Genomic DNA, 13,287 nt, shown 5'->3' with positions numbered 1-13,287 from the left:
AGAAATAAGCAAAGTAGCAGTCTAATCACACTGCAAAATGGCAATCTACAACCAGCTCCATCAAGAATGCATTTAGTATCAGCTGCCAACATTTCCAGGGACAAATGTATTGAACACATACTACAGCATGTGGCAGAACTTCCTCAGGCAACGGTAAACGATGTGACTTTGCAAATTGATACAGTACATCCTTGCTTAGTCCGGGGAAAGGAGAAAAAAAATAAGTGATGAAGCCAAACACTTATTAAGGCCCTTCAGACCTGATTAAAGTCAAATTGCAAGAAACGTTCACTTTAATATAAAATATGCACAGCAACACAGCCTTAATTAGACACACACATCTCTCAAGATATCAATAAATGTTTCCTTTTTGATAAGTCTGATTTAGTAGACTGTAATAACGGGAATGTTTCTGAAACACCGTTTAAGGAAGCAGGAGAAATAAACAAGCTTGAATATTTAAACCTCAAAACCAATTAGCAGACCATTCTTTTCAAAAAAATATTTGAATTTCGAGTTTATTTAGCTTCAAGCCAAACACAATAAAGGCTTTGTTTTTAGAGTAATTGGGTTTGAAACTTGAGAAACACCTTCTGGGTGTTGGTATCTTCATTCACAGAATGCTACATAAGCAGCAAAATGTGTTGGAAGCTTCTGGTTTTAGCAGTGAATTAGAAAATAAATTTGAAGACAGTCCTCCCCACCTGAATGGGTTTTGTCTGGGTTTTTCTCCTGTGCATGAAGCAGAAATTGAGAGATCAAGAATGGGATCTCTGGTGCTGTGCAGCTACCCAGTAACAGCACGGTGTTCAGCTTCACCACGTGAGCTCTCGGCTGGGTTAGCTATGGAACCTTGAAGCAAGCAACATACGGCATGCACCCTTAGCGATTTCAAGCAAAGCCTTCTGTAGTCATTCACAGAACCCCTTGCACTCCCTTTTTGGCCAATTACACCACAGAAAAGCTTTTACAGTTTGCTTAAAACTGCCAGGAACGAGGCCTCATTATCTTTTCTCGTAAAGGTTTCTGTTCCAGTTCAGACATGGAGTGTTTGATTTGCGTTGAACGGTGGCTTGCTGGTTGGGTTTCAGAGGTGATGACAGAGAGAACAGTCACACAGAAAGACCTGTGAGAAGAAAGGAGGACCCAGTGTGTCTTCAAGCAGAGGAAAGGGTTGAGGGGTGGGTTTGCATATGGAACCAGTAATGGATGTGAAATAAAGTAGTGACCTGATCCTTAAATCTCACATCGTGCCATAGCTGTTCTCTGAACAAGCCCAGGGCTGCAGAACAAGGAGCTTTCCTTACCCTGAGATGATGTTCTTGCCAGCAAGAAAGAAGAGAACAAGTATTCCTACATGAGTGCAACCTGTCAAAACACTTTGCCTGCATCTGTACCAGCGGTATTATCTGATTTTCTCAAAATGGTTTCCTGAGTATTGGTAGGTTCAGTTTTCTCCTGTGTGACTTATTTTGGCCTGACTTATTTTTCTGTCATGGGATGTGAAGCAAATGATTGCTTTTGTTCAGGTTCTTGTAATTCAGAAGTAAGAATATTTGAGCATAAAGTCAATAGTGGATTTATACTGCAGTCAGTTCATAAAACCAGGTAGCACTGTTTTTTAAACTAGAGGGAAGATTCAAGCCCACCTGACATCAATGGATGTTTTGATTCACTGCCAGGATTTCATCCCTGATTTTCAAGAACAATGATTAAAATTACAATATCCCTTAGAAAGAGGCTTGTCTTAAAAAACAACACCAACAACAATTCCAAAGATAGTATTTAAAAGGTTTTAAAAACTGTGCTCATATAAATGGTAGCTGACCTGTACAATGAAAATGACAGATATTTCATTTGTATTATTGTTTCTATTACATCAGGTATTTAAACATGCTGAAATAAAAGACCCCAGAATAAACAGCAATAGAAATCATAAAATTTATAACATCTGAAAACAATATCACTACTGCAAATAAACTGAGTCTCAAACTCAGCATTTTGTATTTCTTCATGACATGACTAGCTTTTTAAAGAGACAAAAATCAAAAGCACAAAATAATTTTTACAAAGTGCACATGCATGCAGATAAGAGCTGGAACACTCAAACATACTATGAAAGAAATTAATTGAAGTGTTTGTTGTTTTTTTTTTTAATATATCACTATATAACCAGTTATATCACCTCAAAGAAAACTCTGCATTTTAGCAGTGGTTTTGCTACATGAAAATCAGTGGAACTGCCCAGGCTGTCACTGTGTGCTCAGTGGAAGAGAACGGATGCTACATGATGTCCTAGTAGGTAAACTCTTTTAAATAATTTGGATGTAGTGCTGGACTATGTGCGTGTTTCCACTCTATCCACTAGAACACCAAAGTGACCAATGCGTGATGAGGCCTTTGATGAAGTGGGATGCAAGGGAAAAAAGGGCTGTAACTCAGGCGCTTCTCACTCCTGGGCTCTATCCTTCAAAATATTGGGGGGAAAAGGCACTGTTGCTGGACAGTTTGATTTCTCAAAGGTAAATGAAAAAATAACATGCACAAAGGATATCCCCCAGGGTCAGAACATAGAGAGGTATCTTCCCCTTCTCCTCTCACCACCACCCTTGAACCTGGTCAGGTCTTCCAACATTTAAAAACTACTGAGATGACTTTACCACTTCCCAGAGAAAGCTTCAGTCTCAGCAGATGGGAATTAGGCCTTCTTTTTTTTTTTTTTTTTTTCTTGCTGCCAGAAAAACAACTATTCATCAGAAGCTGTCATGCATCTAAGGAAAAGGCGAGCGCGCTGCAAACAGCAGACAGGAAGCAGCAAACTAACGCTGTGGGTGCCAGGTCACCTGTAGAAGAAAACATTTTCCGAATAGATGGAAAGAAAGGATTTAGCATACAGCTTTAAGAGCATCCAAACCTTGGCAGCAGCAAAAACATAACGTGGAAGTAGAGAAATGTAAAGAACCAGAGCAAATAACAAAATGAACCCAAAAGGAATTCAAAGGGTGGTGGCAAAGGACACTCATTGTGAATGAGATAGAGCAGCCACAGTAAGCAGGCGATAAACAGAGTGCCAGAGGCATGACGGCATGTGCTGCAGAAAAGTAAGTTTGTAACTGCAGACATGTTAAGAATGCGTTCATTCATTGAAAACAGCGCAGAGCTCACCATGTCCAGAGAACTGTTCCTCCCTGAAAAGTTAACCCACATTTTCTTTAAGCTACTTTTTTTGGTGCTGGACCGTACACTGGTACACATCACTGAAACTTTCTCCCTGTTTTGCCTCTATAGTGCTGAGTATAAAGGGCTGATGACTTTCCAGCTGAATGTTTTTATCTGTGCTTCCATTACTAGCAAGCCCATAAATAAACTCTATGAGATTACATACTGCCTATAGATTAGAATATACCATTAAAAGCAGTGGCAGCCCTCTATCCTCTGCTACTCCTCTGTTTATTATATGACATAGATAAACTACCAGGTCTAGCATTCCCTGCTCTCCCTCATACAAGGGACATTTTTCCTCCCTTTTCTAATGCTTTTGTCCCCACAATACACATTACACATCCTCAAGTTCCCTTTTTTCCACTTACCCTAATGTTCCACTGCCATGCTTACCTCCAGAACAAATCATCCTTAGCTTTCCTTAACTTTAATTTTACTACTTCACAGTTCAACTTCCCACCTTCCTTCTGCCCCTGAGCTCCAGATGATCGCTATAAAACCTCTCAGGTGGCTACGTTTTTCTTATTCCTTTCACCTGCTACTCCAACTTTGAACACGTAATTCAAACAATCAAATCTGCTCAGTTTGCTGTTCTGCTATGTCTCTTTTCATTTATCTCACAATTTCTGACTTTCCAAGCTCCTGCATAATTTCTTTCCTGCCTAATTATTGAGGCTTCTCCTGTGGTGCTCTTCTCCCTGTGCTTCTCCATTTGGCTTCCCTATGCCATATTTCTCCTTGTCCTGCAGTAACATCCACCCTTTTCTCATGGCTGATACTCTTGGAAATGTATATTTTGACCCAACCAATGTCACAGTATTTCCACTGTCACTACAGCTCTCCATTTTACTGTGTTCTGTGGACACACAAAGGTTTCAATTAACACGTAAGCTTGGCAGGGCAAGGATCTTTCTTGCCTGAACTATAAAGGACCTTTTACACACATAACAACAAATGCAGAGATTTTGGCACCATCTGATTTCCAGAGGCCTTATTCTGTGGAAAGTGGAGCTCAGTGCTTCCTCTCCTCCCCCGTCTTCTTTTTGCTGTTCCTCCAATCCATTCGCATCTCCTGGCACAAACATGATTTCACCAGAGTTGTTCTGCAGTTCTGTAAAACTGCACCAGACCAAAAGAAATGTAGAGATTTCTGGGGTGACTGTTACTGCCTGTTATAATAACACAGCCTGCTGGCTCTGTGTCCTAGCACACCAAGAATTTAAGTTCATGTCTTATTCCAGCTACCTCTACTAAAAAGGGCTTAATTAAAGGGGAAGTAAGGAGTATAAATTGAGAGACACATGCCTCGTTACTCTTCCACAAACACTTTATCTTCCCAACAATTAAAGTTACACTTTGCTGTCTTGGCTCATACTTTGAGCATTTCTCAACTAAATCTTGTTACAGAAGTACCATATCTATGTATTACAGACCAGAATAACAACTAATCTGAGTTATTTCACTCACATTATGAAATGGCACCTTAACTCTGCCTTTCCTTCCACTATTCAGTAAAGTCTTACCTTGCTCTACTCAATACAGAGAGAAGCGTTTCAGGGCAACATCTGCATAGGCAAGAATTAGAGGTGTAGTTTGTATAAACAGATTACATAGCATTGTAAAATTGAGGCATCATTTAAACAGCTTACAAAATTTCTTTCAAGGCGTACATTACACTTAAAGGATCAATTTCTTCTGCCAATACTTTTGCAAAAAGTAGAATTGCTGATTATTGCAGCCTCTTCTGTGCATCAAATGGAATTCTGATCCCATATTCAGTTTCTCTGTTTTTCCAATAATGTTGCTTAAATATCCCTCCCAACCACATACATATTACTCCATAAGAACAGATGGAGTTTATGCACAACTGGCTTTTTTTCCTTAGCCAATCGAAACGAGCAGCCAGACAAGACAGAAATTTGCTGAAATTCTGAATTCTTTTTGCAGGTTTAAAGATTTTGCAAGTTTTCATTCATTGATTATGCAACATCCATGGTCACAAGCATCTGTTGGTTGCATATGGGAGTTTAGACAAACTGTTTTTTCATGCTACTGCAGAAAATAAGACACAAGCATGTAACTTGATCAAAAAGAGGAGTATGACAGCAGCTGTGTTTGCAGGTTGAGCTCCCTGCCCCCTCTGAACTGGGGCAGAAGCAATCAGTAAGAGAGGATGTACTTTATCATGCACCCAGAGTGCTCAGGGACAGACCTGAGAAAGCCAAATATTCCCAGCTGGGCAGAAACAAGGGGAGCTGTGGCTGAGATTCAGCTGTGGCAACTTACAGAGAGATTATGAACAGTTCATAATAAGCAGAAGTCTTTCTGGCAACTGTTTCATATGTGTATGCAGATAATCTATCCATCTGGAAAAACTGCAGACCAGGTATGTTTAAGGCTCCAGAAACTCATGGATTTATTCCTAATCATCAGAAGACATGCATATACATCGCAGAGCTTCATTACCAGTATTCTTGTCTTCAGATTTCTGCCTCCAACCTCAGCTGTTTGTTTCAGTCCCTTCAGCTCTATGGACACTGGCAAAGATGAATGAATCCTGTTTCATACCCCTTCCCATTCCTGACTATCAAAAATTCAGACTCAGCCATTACAAATGCAACATTTACTTAATGGCATGCTTTGTTAAGTAGCACTGTTCAGTCCTTTTGAATATGCCAGGAACACAAAAAGAATTTAGGAAACTTACTTGGACTCATTCAGTTTGTTTCCTTTTTTCTACCATGATGAAACACTGAGCTGTAAGAATGGAGGCTTCCAGGGACACTAGGGAATTCATGTCACTGCAGAGTCCATTAAACATATCTCTATGTGGTGATTTTATTTTTTTTCTCTAAGACTCAGAATTACCAATTTTTTAGGTTGCTAAAGGTGGGGAAGAGTAACATACTAAATCAATGATAGCAAAGTCAAGAAAATATCTAGCACTGAAAAAAAAAAGAAAGAAAAATAAAAACAACACAACCCCAAACAGCAGAAAGACAGCAATGAATTTAAATCAGAAAAGAAGTTGTGTTGACTTGTCTTGACTCTTCCTGGATTTTCTATCCTGAATTGAGATCAAGTTCCTTCAGTTCAAAACTTGGCACATTTCCCCTTCCTATTCCACTTTCTCTCACACATTGCCTCCTTCAGATCTCTTCTCCTTTCTAATCTTGTTGTCCGAGTCTTGTCCTGGCTTTGAACTTTCTTTCCAAGTATTGCATCTTTCTTTTTTAAAAAGCTTTTCCATTATGAATCTCAAGCCAACTAATGAAATATCACGATAAAGTTAAACTCACATAGACTGGTTTTCAACCAGTACTTAACTCAAAGTTCACCATTTTTGTTTCAGACCTGAAATCCAAAAACAACTTTCCAAATATATCATTTGGTCTAGTAAAAGACATTTATTTCCTCTCTCCTGAAAGGAGCTATTCTTTTATGAACACTACCACCAGTGTGCTCTGGGACCCAGCTTTTCTATGTTGCTGTCCTATGCTGTATTTTGTATTTCTCTGACTTACATTGTAAATTACTCAAAACCAACACCTTGCCTACAATAAGAACTGTATCAAGGATGCTCTGCAAATAACAGTACTGCAGGAGATCAGCTTTGTCATTGCTTTGCTAAAGTTCAGCACAGCATTTTACTTACTCATTGTATAATAGTGACTTGTTCAGGACTAGCCTGATCCAAAAAACACATTCAAATTTTGTATCTAGATTTTAGAAAAGCACCAAAGTTCACAGCAAACTCCAAAGACTGTGTGTAGCTTTGTATTCTCACGCACCCTTCTAACACACTGTAGCTCCCGCAGTGCAGTATGCTAGGATTAATGGCTTCATTTCTAGCCAATTTCTTTCCTAATTTCATCTGGCTTTGTTTTATACTTTCACAATCCAGTGTTTCTGTTGACACTGTAAGGTAGGAGTAAGTCGCATACAGCATGTCATGTTTAGATGCTGCAATATATTGCAGAATACAGACAGAAATAGAAAATGGCAAAGCATGTGCAAAAGTCATCTCATAACTTTGCCAAGGCATTCTGGGGTCTTCTTAGGCTGGGTAGTATTTTATTCAAACCCTTGCAGAATATACATCAATATTTTTTTGTATTAATAATGAACATGGTCTGCTTAAAATCATGTTACTCCTTCAATATAAACAAACCATAGCCTCTATACCTCCTATATTTAATCCGTTGTAACAAATATGGGGCAAGGGGGAGGAAACTGCAGAAAAATTGCCTAGCTTCTGTTTCTTGACTTCCAAGAACTGTTGGTCTTTTACAAATGAAGGGGGTGGGGTGGGGGGTGAAGTCTTTGTATCTGGAATCTGCTGAGTGCTAATTTGACATGGCAATGAGATGAAAGTTGGATTCATGCTAGTTTCAACATCAGAGGATTGGAATGCAGCCTACTTAGCATAGAAGTCAAACAATTCACTGGCAATAGATTGCTTTCCACTTCTAGATCTGCTAAATAAATAGAAAACTAATTAACAGTGTAGTATGGCAGATGTAGCAGGTTTGAATTTCATTAGAGCACTGGCTAAGAACTGAAAGAATCAAGAAGTCGTTATATGTCCTAGTGCCTAATGAATCTTTCATACTGTCTTTTCTGTGGGACAGAAAAGTTACTATTTATGTGCCCTCTGCGTAAGAATTTCCTGATACATTTCCACTGAAAATAAGAATGGAAGTGTAAGCCCTTGAAATTATTGCAAGTATCCCTTTCATTTCCCATAAAATTACTTTGGTTCTGAAACAGCAGGATTGTGTTTCTTTTCCTTGTGCATTTCTGTTCAGCTGCTTAAAGCTTATTAAATATGTTTTTCACAGGGCATTTTTATGTTTCAGTATCTATATTTCTTTCTCCCTGATGAAAAGTGGTAATAGGTTGTATTTCCTGTAGTAGTTAAGAACAGGGATCACACAAAGGAATATCTATGTTCGCATTCTGAAGGGGCAAAAAAAGTTATTTAAGGCATTTATTTTTAGACTTTTTCCCCCAAACACATTTTAAACTGAACTTCCTATATCCAGAATTGCATAACCAGATTTGGCAGTATTAATTAACAATAAAAGCAGTGTTTTCCTCCATAAGAATCAATAAGATAATTATGTTACTTGGGAAATGGTAGTCATATGATTTTGCTTTCAGTGCACAATGAATAACGTTAAGTTCTGTGCAACAAAAAGGTTTTACAAACTAAACCAAGCCCTAGGACCTGTCTGAAATTATTCCAGGAAAGCCTGACTGAAGCCCTGTAGCAGCTACCTGGTTTAACTAACTCTTATGGGTATGTATATATGGTTACAAACACATACTCGTTTAATCAAGAAGTACATAAATTCTTAAACCATATACTCCCAGGAGGTAGTTTTGGCTGGCATGCAGGAAATACCAGGACCATTTCTGTATTTTAATATTTGGACCTTGGAACATTTTTGTCACGCTCCACATAGCTTCGTTCCTAGGCAAAAAAGAATTAAATGTCTTTCAAGTGGCCATTATAAAGCTAAGTGCTGTACATAAATATGCATGAGAGGTCATTATTGCCAAGAGATGATGCTTAAAAGGTTCAAGTGTCTCTTACTAAGATTTTTCCAACTTGCTTTATGGCAGTAGAGCGAGTACTTCAAAGGTTTAGTTGCATTTCCGAAACTGATTTCTGGTTTTTGGCTTTTATCTCCTCTGTTTTCTTGTGGGGTCTCCCCATGATCAGACATAAGCTTGAAGGCATCCATAATGGTGGGCTGCTAGGACTGTACGCTGGAAACCATCCCTGTAGTTGTGCTGCCCTAGATATTAGGTGTACCAGGGACCTGGCTGGGATCCCCATCAGTCCCGGGAAACAGCAACTGCCGCTAGAAGACCGGCAGATAACTATGCTCCGCAGCCTGGGCTTTCGGTCTCAGCAGAAGCCAACTTCATAGTCAAGTAGCGGTCTGGGATCCTCCTTTCTACAGCTTGCTGCACCTTACGGTCCCTGCTCAGATACAACCGAGAGCATCCCGCTCTCAGTCACCCCGGCAGCAGGCAGGACAGGCAGGTGGCAATTGCAGCAGCACAGCTGGCTCGTTCACCACCAGCTTTCCAAGAACAAGAACAAGGGAAAGCGCACTGCAACAAGCGAAGCGTTGAAACCAAAGGAGCAGTCGTGGGTGTGATAGCAGGGCCAAGGAATGCAAACATACAGTCCCGGTAACTTTGGATTTCAATCTATTTTTGGACCAGGCAAGACCCAGAAAAGGTCATGCAGACAGTGTATTTAGACACGTCTATAGCCTGTTGGCTTTTTTTCCAGCAACACTAAGCAGTTACATCTCCCAGCAATTACTGAGGGAGCGGCATACAGTCAGTCTCTCTCCAAATCTTGGGGTAGACTCCTATCGAATGCTATTTTCAGCAGTTCTGTTATGCACAGGATACCTACAGTGGCAGCAGCTGCACTTGTCAGATGCCACATTTACTGTGTATTTCCCCTGCTCTGTTTCCCCACCACCATCACCACCAGTTCTTCCAGTGGGGATTTTGGCTTCCTCATGTGGGTATTAGCTTGGTATGATGTCATTCTTCCAACTGCACAAACCTTTCCAAAATGCTTGTCAAACCGAAAACTGTTGTGAGTTTTCGTCATTTTTTTTTTTCTTTCTGTAAACATGTGACTAGAAGTATAGAATACATATTCCCCCCCTTTACTTAAATGCAACAGGAAAGCTTGCTCTCTCGTCAATGCGGGGTAGCCTGGAGAAGGTGACTACGTGGTCCCTGGCTGATGTTGCTCCTTTTCCACCAAGTCAGTTAGTCACATCCTCTGTTACAGATGGCTGACTCACAGATAACCCCGAGGAGCAAACAGGTCCTTCACTCCTGATCATAAAGCTAATTTATTCCTGTGCCTCCCTCCTCCAAATCTTGGTTTCTACCATATGACCTGATTAAAATGAAAACCTGTAATTATTTTTATGTCTCATTTTTTTGCTTATGATTTCAACTGCTTTTAGTAACATGCTCTGTATCCCCTCAGTACATCTAATTCCAGAGCTATGGTTCATCTTGGGAGTATATTGGTTCTTACTCTCTGGTTAATGGATCCATTTCTTGAGTTATTGTCTTTGCATTGATCTCTATCGATTCAGTTAAACAACGTTATCCTCGTTTCCATTTCTGCAAGGGAGACATGCTTGCATTACGGGACCTTTAATGGTGAGGTTATCTCTCGTGTCAGAGCCTTCATCTGCAACATATTTTACTGGTTCTTTTTTGTGAGTAATCCTCAGCGCAGAGGCTGCTCAAGGGATGGAACTATCTATGTGTCTGATGCTGTTTGGTATTTGGCACTTAGCTAATGAACACACCCATGCAACAAGGGTCACTGCTGGCTTGGACCTATTCTTCAGTGGTAAGGAAGGATGTCGTCAAACCAGTAAATCTATCTAGGGCACAGGAGGAGCAATACTCAAAAGTATGCATGTTAATCCAGCAAAATTAAAGCTACAGTAAAGATTTGATAACATCATCTGAGAACAGCAAGGAAAAGAGCAGAGGAACCGCTCCAGAAACTTCCCAGCTCTTTTACAGCCAGATGTTAAGCGAGAGAAGTGGAGGCTGTAAGCTCAGACAAGAAGCTGTTTGGAAACAAGGGAAATGACATAGCCGTCAGGAGGTTCACTTCCTCTGCACAAAGGCAGCTTGGTTTCCAAAAACATCCCTTTGCCAATGAAAATGTTGCAAATGCAGCAAAAGTAGCAATAGATGCTTTTTTGCTAGCTCAGCAAAAGAAAAGAATTTTTAAAAGGATTGTTTTTTCCTCCCTCCTCAGCTAGAATCACCTGCATTTGCACCCCAGGACAGCAGTGTTTGCTCAGCAGGCTATGTGCTACCTGTTAGAGCAGAGGACAAACCTCAGCAAGCTCGGGGCAGTGGCTCCGATACCGAATGGAGCTCAGGACAGTCTGGGAGCTCATGTCTCTTACTGCGTTTTAGGGAAATGAAATTCTGAGTCCCAAAAATAAAAAAGGAGAAACGAATCTGACCAGCTTTACATCAATTTAGTTTTCTGCTGGTCTGTGGCATGTTTCAAACACCAGCTCAGCTGCTTTTTGAAAAGAAAATAGGAGCTAGGGCTAATGATGTCTCAGCAGCTGGGTTTGCCTGATAAATACCGGTTAGACGCATCAGCCTCAAAGAGCCTTGAAGTCAAATGTAATCTCTGGAATTTTAAGCTTCGTCTTTCACCACCATCTTCCAGCCCCTCCATGACAAACTATTAATTTTGAAACAATACATCCTTAATCCTATCGCTGTTCTGTATGGTCACCAAATCATAAGACGCAGCAGATACTCAAGGGAAAACTCATGTCCCTGCATTGTCAGTAATGAATGGAATTATTTCATGCTTCACAATGCCCTTGAGGGGGAGTCATACTAATTAACATAACTGGGTTTTTCTTATTATATGATTGAAATTAATGGGAGGAGAGGAAAAAAAGAGGAAATAAGGAAGATGGTAACGGAGTGATGTTTTGTAATGCATTTTGATCAATAAGTTGAGGATTTATGACTATATTAACAAAGCCCAGCCCCTCAAAGATAAAAAATTACCTCAGTACTGAGGAATGCAGGCTTTTTTGTTCATGTAAGTCAGTCAAGATGGTACCCTATTTCAAAACAAGGTTTGTGTAATACTTAAGTGTAGGACAGGCCTCGTGTTTACACCTGACGTGTTACTGCCTGAGTTCACTAAGGGTAAGTGTCTCCTAGAAGAGAAGCCTACATCTGCTGAGGGAAGTCTTGACTGTAAATGTCTAGACTGCATGGAAGAATTTAATGATCAAGGAGGCTTTGCAGCCATACAATGCAGCTCTAGCATCCCTTCATTCCTCACTGTCAACAGACAAAAATGCAGAAACAATTGCTTTGAAGATAGGTAAATGCCAACAGCAGTTAGGTTAGAAGTTAGGATCCCTTATTGGCTTTGTCACACTTGGGAGTTAATAAAGATTTTGCCATCCTTTGGGGAGCTAGGTTCATGAAAATAAGCATGAGGATGCAGCTGGTATCTCATGGTTTCCCTTGCACCTTTGCTCTACAAGTCATTTACAGTAACAGCATAACAATACCAATCTGAAATACATCAGGACATTGATACAGTAAAATCTGTTCATTAAGGGAAGGATTTCTTCCAGGGGGAAGTAAGCTATTCACAGCAGTTCACTGTAAGCAGCTAACTTCAGTGCCTAACTGGGATCACCAGGCTGCCTCCATAGACACCAAAGCATTCAGTGATCAGCCTAGGGCCCCAGGGCATCAGCTTTCCCCCTCCACTCATGCTGTGGTTGCAGAAAATGTCGTCATTACCTCCTTTTTGTACCAAGGTCATGAGGTCCTGAAGATGATTCTTGAGAAACTCCTCTGTCAACTGCTCACCATTGCCTCCCCTCTCAAATTTACCCACTGTCATTTCCCCATTAGCCAAACCTTTTTTCTGTTTCACAGTTCCCTTTTTAATCCTCACGTCCTCCAGCTTCACCAATCATCTACATTTTCTAAGCAGGAGAACTAAGCATTTCCTTTATGTAGGACATAATGCAATTTAATCAAAGAAAGATGTCAGTCAATCTGGCATAATCTACTGCAGTAAACTCACATGTAGCATTTTCTTCCAGTTCCTCTTTACCTCTATGTATCTGAATATTCTTCTTTTCAAAAATTATGCTAGAGCTCTATGTACAGTTCAAGATGCCCATTTTCTTTTACTTCCCTCCCTTCAGCCTCCCTCCTTCCACAGATGAATGCTGGAACCCAAAATTTCAATATTAACATGCTCAATCTTTCTCACTTTTCATGTCATGCTGAAATACAACTAGCAGCAGGAGGCCACCTGAGCTACATAGTCCAGCCTTGCTGGGCCATCAGCTCCCTCTGCTCTGGTTCTCTCTGTGGACCAGTTGCAATACATAAAATTTAGAATAGCTTTCCTCAGGAGGAATATGAAAAAACCAAATCTGAGAAGGCGTTACACATGAGAGCTACGGGCTGAAATACCACCAGAAAAAG

This window comes from Falco peregrinus, chromosome 7, assembly GCF_023634155.1.
Source record: "Falco peregrinus isolate bFalPer1 chromosome 7, bFalPer1.pri, whole genome shotgun sequence".
In the NCBI taxonomy this organism is placed as follows: domain Eukaryota; kingdom Metazoa; phylum Chordata; class Aves; order Falconiformes; family Falconidae; genus Falco; species Falco peregrinus.
This window is presented reverse-complemented; position numbering follows the sequence as displayed.